Source organism: Trachinotus anak, unplaced genomic scaffold, assembly GCF_046630095.1.
Source record: "Trachinotus anak isolate AG129_WGS33_773 ecotype Australia unplaced genomic scaffold, CSIRO_AGI_Tana_v1 ptg000011l, whole genome shotgun sequence".
NCBI lineage: Eukaryota > Metazoa > Chordata > Actinopteri > Carangiformes > Carangidae > Trachinotus > Trachinotus anak.
The window spans coordinates 2,502,114-2,511,192 of NW_027273862.1; positions in this window are offsets into that span (position 1 = coordinate 2,502,114).

Consider the following 9,079-nt stretch of genomic DNA (forward strand, 5'->3'; position numbering starts at 1 on the left):
TGAAAATACCAAACACTTACTCTAATTACTGCTAATTAACAAGTGTTACATGCTAGACTAACATGCTGAACAAATAAAATAGATATCATCAAAGAGAGGTTTCTGAAAGGCAGTCAATGCAAATACAGAGAGGCCCACAACTTTAGAGTATCTCCATATCCTGTTCGAATAGCCTTGTGATAATCTATTTGGAAAAAAAATAAAATAAAAGTAGGTAAGTGGTTTTCCAAGTGAATTTTAATATAAAAATATAACAGTACTACTATTTTATAGTTAAAAATAAAATTTAAATTCAGTGGTAAAGTAAGTAGTTTTTTTTGTGTTTTTCTGTTGTTTTGTGTGCCTTAGTTTTGTTTACTGGTTTGAAATTAATTAGAAAGTCAATTCAAAAGTATTTACGTTACCTGCGTCCATGGCTGGACTGCTTATTAGTAACATAACCGATGTTAAAGTGTATTTTTCATAATAAATCACACAAACAGACTTGCTATTAGCTGTTTGAGTCATTGTGTCTCCCCTGTCTTAGAAGGTTTACATAGTCCTCTGATGTAGATGTTAGGAACAGAGTATCAGTCTTCATCTATTAACCCCACACACTTAGCATACTTCTGTCTGCAGAGGACATATTTTATGTCAAGTGGTTTGACACAGAGACAAGACTGGGGGGGGGAGCAATGAGGAAGCTGACAGGACACAACACAAAGTGTTAGTTATGAAAGGCATTAAATGACTCCATGTTTTCACAGGGAGATGTTAAACATATGTTAGAGTGAACTCTACATACACACATACACACACCCTACTCAGAAAACGTGACACATTTTTCAGCCACAGGAGAAAAAAAAGAGAGAGAGACAGAGAAAGAGCAAACATCCTTTAAAAGTTGACATTAGGTATTCAGACGCCAGAGAGCAAAGTGCCAGCAATTAAACCAATCAATCTTGTTGTTGCTCTGGAGCCAACATCTGGTCCAGTGGTCCTGGTAGACCACTGTCTGGGGGTGGGGTGTGGGGGTTTGGGGTGGACAGACACTTTGAGCTGTCCTTCAGTGATCTCTCTCTCTCTATCTCTCTCTCTCTTTGTCACACACACACACACACACAAGACATACATACACACACTCAGAAATAGAGGAATGTGAAAAAATGCTCATATACACTCACACATCCCCCCGTCCCAAGTCCGTACGGGCCTGATGTCAGCTGGTTCTGCTGTGTTGTTTCCTTTGTTATAAATAACAACAGACCACCTGGACTCCTCCAGCCCGTTACCACAGCCCTGGCATGTGTGTGTGTGTGTGTGTGTGTGTGCGCGTGCGTGACAAGGCTTTAATGATCCCCCAGGCAAGCCAGGCTGAGCTGAGGCTCAAAGCAGAGCAGAGCACCTCATCCCGGGCTAATGGGACAATGGAGGATTGCTTGTGTGTGTGTGTGTGTGTGTGTGTGTGTGTATGCGTGTGCCTGAATATGTGTGTGTTTGCACGAGTGTGCATGTTTGCGTGAGTATGTGTAGCAGTTTTTCTTGTGTACACATAAACACGTGTGCTGTACATGTAAAATGTGAATGTGCATGTGTGCGTGCGTGTGTGTGTGTGTGTGTGTGTATTAATGGGAGGGTGGAGGATTGGTTGGAGGACTGACTGGTGGCAGAGACGGATGGGCTGGGACAGAGACTGTGCTGACAACCAGTGAATACGGGGCAACGTTGCAGAAAGGTCAACGCCACACACACACACACACACACACACATGCACACACACACACACTCAAAATAATGTCAGGAGAGGAAAAATAGGGGAGGTGTGAAAAGTGTGTGCCTCCTCCGTGCTTATGTGACTTTCAAAGTTTTGTTGGTGTGTGTCAGTGTGTGTTTAGGTATGAATGTGTTTAGGCATATTTGAGGAGGGAAGAAAGTTCCACTTAGCATTCAGAGCTTCACACTGTGACTCGCAAACTCGGCCAATTAAACTAATTAGTGGCTTGAGTGTATTTTAAAACCCAATTGATAAAACAAAAAAAAAAAAAAACAATGTTCGAGATGGGCACGAGAGGTCTTTGAATGGTTTGATGAGTTTGTAGAGGCTTATGAATACCCATACTCACATTTTAGTGTTAGATGACCTCTAGTGTGCGTGCGTGTTTATTATTGCAACCATGGCGACAAAGATCCTCTAGCCTGAAGGAAATACTTATTTAACCCTAGAACACTAACGTTAAAATTAGTAACACCATCACTAACATCGGGTGAAAATCACCTGAACGCATGCCTCTTGAAAAAACCATAGGTGGGAGGAGGGAAACAAACATACCATTGATGACATCAATGAGCAGCCTGAAGCTACCCAAGGACCCATGTAACTCAGACAGCAGCAACACAATGAAAATCACATGACAAGAATCGTGTGGGTGAAAATCACCCGACGTTAGTGTTCTAGGGTTAAACTCAAACCATGAACTTTTCCTAAACCTTACAAGTAGTTTTTGTGCCTGAACCATACCAAACTATGACCGTCCCATGTTAACCCTGTATTTATTATTGTTACCATGACAACAAAGGTCCTGCTGGTTTGCATTGGTACGCTCCTACAGGTTGTATCAGACGGTAAGAACAAGTAACCTACAGTACCTGGCAAAAGTTTGGACACATAATGACTGGCTCATTCACATATGCATAGTACGGACATTATAACCTCACACCTGACATATAAACCTCACCCATTCGTTGCAGCAGCTCCCTCTACTACCTTTTTGTGTTTGTTTGTTTGTTGGTTTGTTTTTCAGTCAAATATTCTGGGAACTGAACCTCTGACCTTTCTAAACTATAGAATCAATTTTTGATGCAAAAATAATAATTGATATGACAATTGTTTCATCAACTTGTCCTGACATTTCACTCTCTATTTGAAACCCCAGTAATAAATCACTAATTTATTAATTTTCACTCATGGATTCAATATTTTGGAGGGATTATGAAACTCCGGTAACTTTATAGTTTGTAGCAGTTTGATTATACTCCTAGAGACTACCACGGTCCCACTGATCATTCATCAATATTGTGGGACATTGCTTCCACAGTTTTGTACTGCTTCATGTTGGCATATGATCATGTTGGATACCAAGCCAAGCAAGCCATGTAAACTGTGAAATGCAGACTGCAAAACATTTTTGCCACCTTAGTTTTGATTCTAGTTTTGTTTATGGTTTATTTAACTCTGATACAACTATTTTTACTAAATAGCTTGTGTGCAATTTAGAATTTAAAGCTCACTCACTATTTTCTTCCTGGTAAGAGAGTGATGCAGCATATTGCACCTTGTGACTGCAAAGTTCCTACCATGCCTCAATCATTCATTGATTAGACAGTAACACCAGTTTGGGAGTGTGAAGGGATCAGATTTGGGGGAAGGCAGATCCTCATGATCTGTTTGGGCAAGGGTGTGTGTGTGTATGTGTGTGTGTGTGTGTGTGTCTGTGTGTGTGTGTGTGCCAAGGGGACATCCCCGCGGTCTGTAGCATATGCCTGGCCATGCTAAAGTCACAGGGTTAAGTAGGATTCAGACCAGGGAATACGCTGCTGCAGATCTGGCACTAATACAGCAGTGCACTACCACATGCATGAGTGCACAGAAGCACAGTGGTATCAGAGGCTGTTTAGGCCATAAATGGCCTCATTAAGGCCATCCTTACACTCAAACGCACTGTGACTACTCCACATATACTGCACCCAAACAGGTGGGTGTATGAGAATTAATTATGTTGCTCATGTTGTGTTGTCTGTGACTGTCAATGGAAAGTTGGTGTGAGAGGAATAACACAGTCGCCTCAGAAAGTATTCCTTCACTGCACTTGCACTCCTTATTGTGTTATAGTTCAAGGTTGCCATTTTTTCACATCAATTTACACTCAGTAATCCATAATTACTGACTTAGTGAAAACATGTTTTTAGAATTTTTTTTTGCAAATTCATTAAAAATCTAAAACTCAAATCTCTCATTTACAAAAGTGTTCAGACCCCAGTCAGGTGCATCCTTTTTACTTTCATTATCCCTGCAATGTATCTAGAACCTGATTGGAGTCCACCCATGGCAAATTGACTGGACACAGTTTAGAAAGGCAAACACCTGTGTTTATAAGGCCTCACAATTCACATGCATCTCAGGACGAAAACCAAGTCATGAAATCCAAGGAAATCTCTGCAGACCTCTGCGATGTGTGGCATGGCATTGATCAGGGCAAGGGTATAAAACCATTTCTAAAGCTTTGAGTTTTCCCAGGAGTGCAGAGGTCTCAATAATTGTGAAATGGAAGAATTTTGGAATCACTGGGGTCTCCCAGAACTGAGAAAAGAAGGGGCAAGAAGAGTTTTGGTCGGAGAGGTGACCAAGAACCCAACAGTCAAAAATTTTACCAATTTGGCAGAGCTCCAAAGACCCATGGTGAAGCACGGTGGTGGCAGCATCATGCTGTGGGCGGGGAGGGGTGCTTCACCACAGCAGGGACAGGGAGAGTGGTCAGAACTGAGAAAACATGCTGCTATTGCCTGATAGTGCACCTTTCAGCATGACAGTTTCCTGAAGCAAACAGCCAAGACAACGCTGGAGTGGCTTCAGGAGAATCTCTGACTGTCCTTGAGTGGTCAGGCCAAAGAACAGACAATAAATAAAACCCATGAAGTATCAGTGGAGAGACCTGAAGATTCTTCTCATCCAATATGACAGAGTAGAGCGGAAGAATGGAGAACCTGCCCACATCTAGGTGTGCAAAGCTTTTAAAGACTTACCCAAGAAGACTGTTGCCAAAGGGGCTTCAACAAAGTATTAAATTGAGGATCTGAATACTTTTATGAATGAGAGATTTCATTTTTGTAAAGAAAATTTGCAATAAATTCTAAAAACACATCACCATGTCACTATGGGTTATTGAGTGTATTTATTTACAGTTAAACCTACAACACAATAACGTGTCCAAAAAATGAATACTTTCTGAAGCCACTGTATTAGTCTTGTTTCACTTGATATAACTATGTGCGTATGAGGTGCCCTGTGAGGATATATGTGAGAAGAATGAATATAGGCTATGTGTGAATGATTTTGATGGTGTAGGTGATAGACAATTGAAATATGTGCAAGAGCATGATTCAAAGTGTAACTTACACTATGTGCAACACATAAAAGAGACAAGCAGACTGTGCGTGTGTGAGTAGGAAACAGTAGATGTGTCACAGGACTGTAGTATAGTATGTAAGAGTATTTATTGAAAAAGGAAGGAAGGAAAGAAAAGAGTTTAAATTCTCAGTTCCTGATCAGCTTACCTGAGGACAGACCTGTGAAAACAGCACCTGTGTCTGTTTGGTGGCACTTGCTTGCAAAGTTTAGGGTTCAAGAAGCAACTAACAAAGTAGAATGTGCTGTTTTGTTGAAATGACAGCAATCAAGATTATTTATCTTCTCATCCTTTTTCATAAGCCTATAAGCCAGTCAGGATATTAAATATTTAATTGATTGTTAACAACTTGGGGATTGGCAGTCAGCTACTATTAGGAAGAATTACCTGAGAGTAGGTGAATATAACAAAGTATAAATGTGTGTAGAGTGCGGGACAGTATGGTGCTGTACAGTATGTGCATGGTTATAATGCTGTGTGTGGAGCAAGTATGATTTATGTCCTAAACAGCTTGTCATGCACACTGGTAGACAGGCTCATGAAAATGCCCACACACCCACAAATGAGTTTTGTTTCTGAACATAATTCCTTGTCCTGCTTAACCTGCTCGATTGTAAAATAAAGGGATTATGAAAGGCACACTGAGGGAGGGAAGCTCCTGTGTGTATTTGCATGTGCTTGGAGTTGCCCCTGCCTTACCATTTAGGTCCAGCTGGGTCAGTGTTCATCCTCACACTTCAGCCCCTGGGCAGTGACATCCAGACCCTTGATCTCCATTTCTTTCTGCCATACAAACGTATTTTCTGCAACCTGCAATAGATGGTGATTGTAATCTAAAATAAATGAAAGGGAAAAACACAGGGGAGGAGAGGGTGGAGAGCACAGAAAGAGGAGGGGACCCAGAAGGGAGAGAGATAGAGAGCATTATCACCTTGGCCGAGCATCAGGAGTTAGAAAAAAAACAAAAGAGTGGGAGAAAGAAAAGAAGGTCCATGGGCAAATTCATCTTCCCCTGCTACAATCAATCTCTGGCCAAAAGAAATACACAATAACTAGGCAGGAAGAGGCCAAGATTAATGGGCCACCGACATCTCCACTGACCAGCATCCACCTCCACCCAGTACTACCTCTCTCTCTCTCTCTCTCTCTCTCTCTCTCTCTCTCTCTCACATGTCCTCTTTCTTTTGCAACCTGTCTCTCTCACCCCATCCCTCTTTCTCCCCTCACACTTTTGCTCTGCCTCTCCCAGAAAAGCCCCCTTACTTTTTTTCCCATGCACACCACCTCGCCCCCCTCCTCCCTCCACACACACCTTGTCTCAGCCACATGCAGTGATCTATAGTTTCTGCTGACTGTTTTACAAGCGCATTAGCAAGCTTTAATGAGAGCGACCAGTCACTGAGCAGAATGCATGCAAGGGCAAACAAGGCCGGGCATGCCCACTAACTCTCAGCTCTCCAGAATGGGAAGAATGCATTTCTGTCAACACTAAGAGTAACATTTTGGCCGCCATTTAACTTCTTATGTTTACAGGACATACATGTTAAATATCAAATTTACATTTACATTTTAAAATATGTCTTGGCAAAAAGGTTTACAGCAACATATTAACAATGGACTGATGACTTCCATATTCAGGGGCAAGAAGGACATTTTCTTACATTAACACATTAAATTAAAAAGTAAGTTAATCATCTCTTTAATTGGTAAATAACAATATCTGCAAGGTGTTTTGGCGAGATGTTTTTATTTATTTATTTATTATTTATTTATTTTTGATGACGACACACATTAATCAACATTACTGTAAATGTGCCGGTGTTAGCCAGCTGGCTCATTTTCACCTGCAGTCCTTAGGCAAGGTGTTTCAAGAACCATCAATGTGATAAAATTCACAGCAACAACAACAACAACAAAGAGAATTATCAAAACATAAACACAAGCCGTGCCAAACTGGAGCAGCAAAACAATAACAACAAACCCTATTTTGGCACATTTAGTGTTGCAAGCAGCCTGAAGCAACAAAGCACAGACATGGAGAGCAGCGATTAATGGTAATTATAAATAAAACAGAGTAATCAATATGTTGATCTTGCTAAAATGTTAAAAGATGCAGTTATTAGTTAGTAAAATGCAACAAAGAATTGTAAGATACAATTATAAGAGAGCTAATCAGTTGGTGATAAAATATTAATATTAAGTATCCCATGTATAATTACATACATTCATACCCAAGCCATGCAAGACCAACCCTCCTGGCAACAAAGTTAGCAGCACATGAGACAATAATAACAACAATAAAATGAGAATTTTACTCTGCAGATGAAAATGTTCAGGTCTGACTGTCCAGCAGGTTAGACACTGAGTTAAGGTGTGGTACGAGGTACAGTTCCTTTGGTTTTGTTGAGTTAGAACCTCTTACAGGAAAATATAATTGGCTGAAGGAGCTGGGTCTGGGAAGATCACACAGTCCCCTCCCAGAGCAGACCTTGTCGATCTATTGTTTAATTTTTCTGCTTGATAAAAATACCAAGCAGTGAAGGAAACTTGTCATTCAGTATCTTAAACATCAGGCAGATGTCAGTGTATTTAATAAGACTTTCCCTGCCGAGGTTGTTACATTTGCCAACAATACTGCAGTGATGGTTTGTACACAGAGAGCACGGGCTTCAGTGTTGCACCTTTTGCTTGAGTCTAGCTATTTTAAGTGGGAGATGATCCTTGCATTCATATAGAATTTTGCTGATGAGGTTGTTAGGCAGTTTCTTATATATCAAAATTTGCCAGGTTGCATTTGGTTATTTGTATTACTTCCTTCACTTGTTGTTCATGGTGGAAACAAATAATACTGAGATATTTAACATGGGAGGCTACTTGAATTATGTCTCCAAACACATAAATTTGGGATCACAGTCACATGCAGTGGGTGTCCTTGTGAAAAACCATCTTCTTGACATGTATAAACAGTTGTGAATCAGCAAGCCATTTGTGTACGTTTATCATTCTCTGAGTTTTGCAACTGCTCACTCTTTGTTTTTTGCATAAACATAAATTATGGTATCATCTGCATACGTCTGAACTTCACATCCTGTGCAGACAGATGGTAAGTCATTTATGTATAAACCCAACAAAGAGGCCCCACGATGAATCTATGGGGCACACCCAATTCATTACTCATGAAGGGAGAGGTTTCACTACTCATCCTTACACACTGAACTTCAAGATAGGACTTATTACATTTCAATGCATTAGTGGAGAAATAAAATTTTGCTAGTTTACAGATGGATATGTGTTGATTGATGGTATGAAAAGCTGTCTTTAAGTCTAAAAATATGGCTTTTAATTTGATGTCCTCCAAGCAATTTGCTACCTCAATGGAATGGTTCGATAGAAAGTTCACTTACACTGGATGCAGTGTGTAAGGACTAATGTTGAGATGAGTGGTCAACTGTTCAGCAACACATTTCTCACATCAGTCAGGTCTCCTGATTTATGAACTGGCACAACAATGGAGGACTTCCTGTCCTTTAGGAACTTCCCTTATTTAAAAGATGCATTAATAAGCTTAGTCATTGGTCCAGTAAAGCAATCTGTATGTCTTTTTAAAAAGAGGGTGTCACATGTCTTTAAATTTAGTTTTTAGAGTTCAGAGTTGCAAAGGGAAATTATATATTTCAAACCCAGCGTATATTCTTAAAATCAGTCATGCTAACTATCCACTCATAACCTTTGTTATAGAGTTTTGGGGGAATTAGGACAACATTTTTTTTTTTTTTTTAGTTTTTTAAAGTTGGATGCATGAAGTTGACTTTCACTGTAGTTATACTTTGTCAGATTTTTCCCATGGATAATTATGAGGACCCCCATATTTATCGACATGCCTGGCTGGACAGTCAGCCATATGAAATATATGAAAA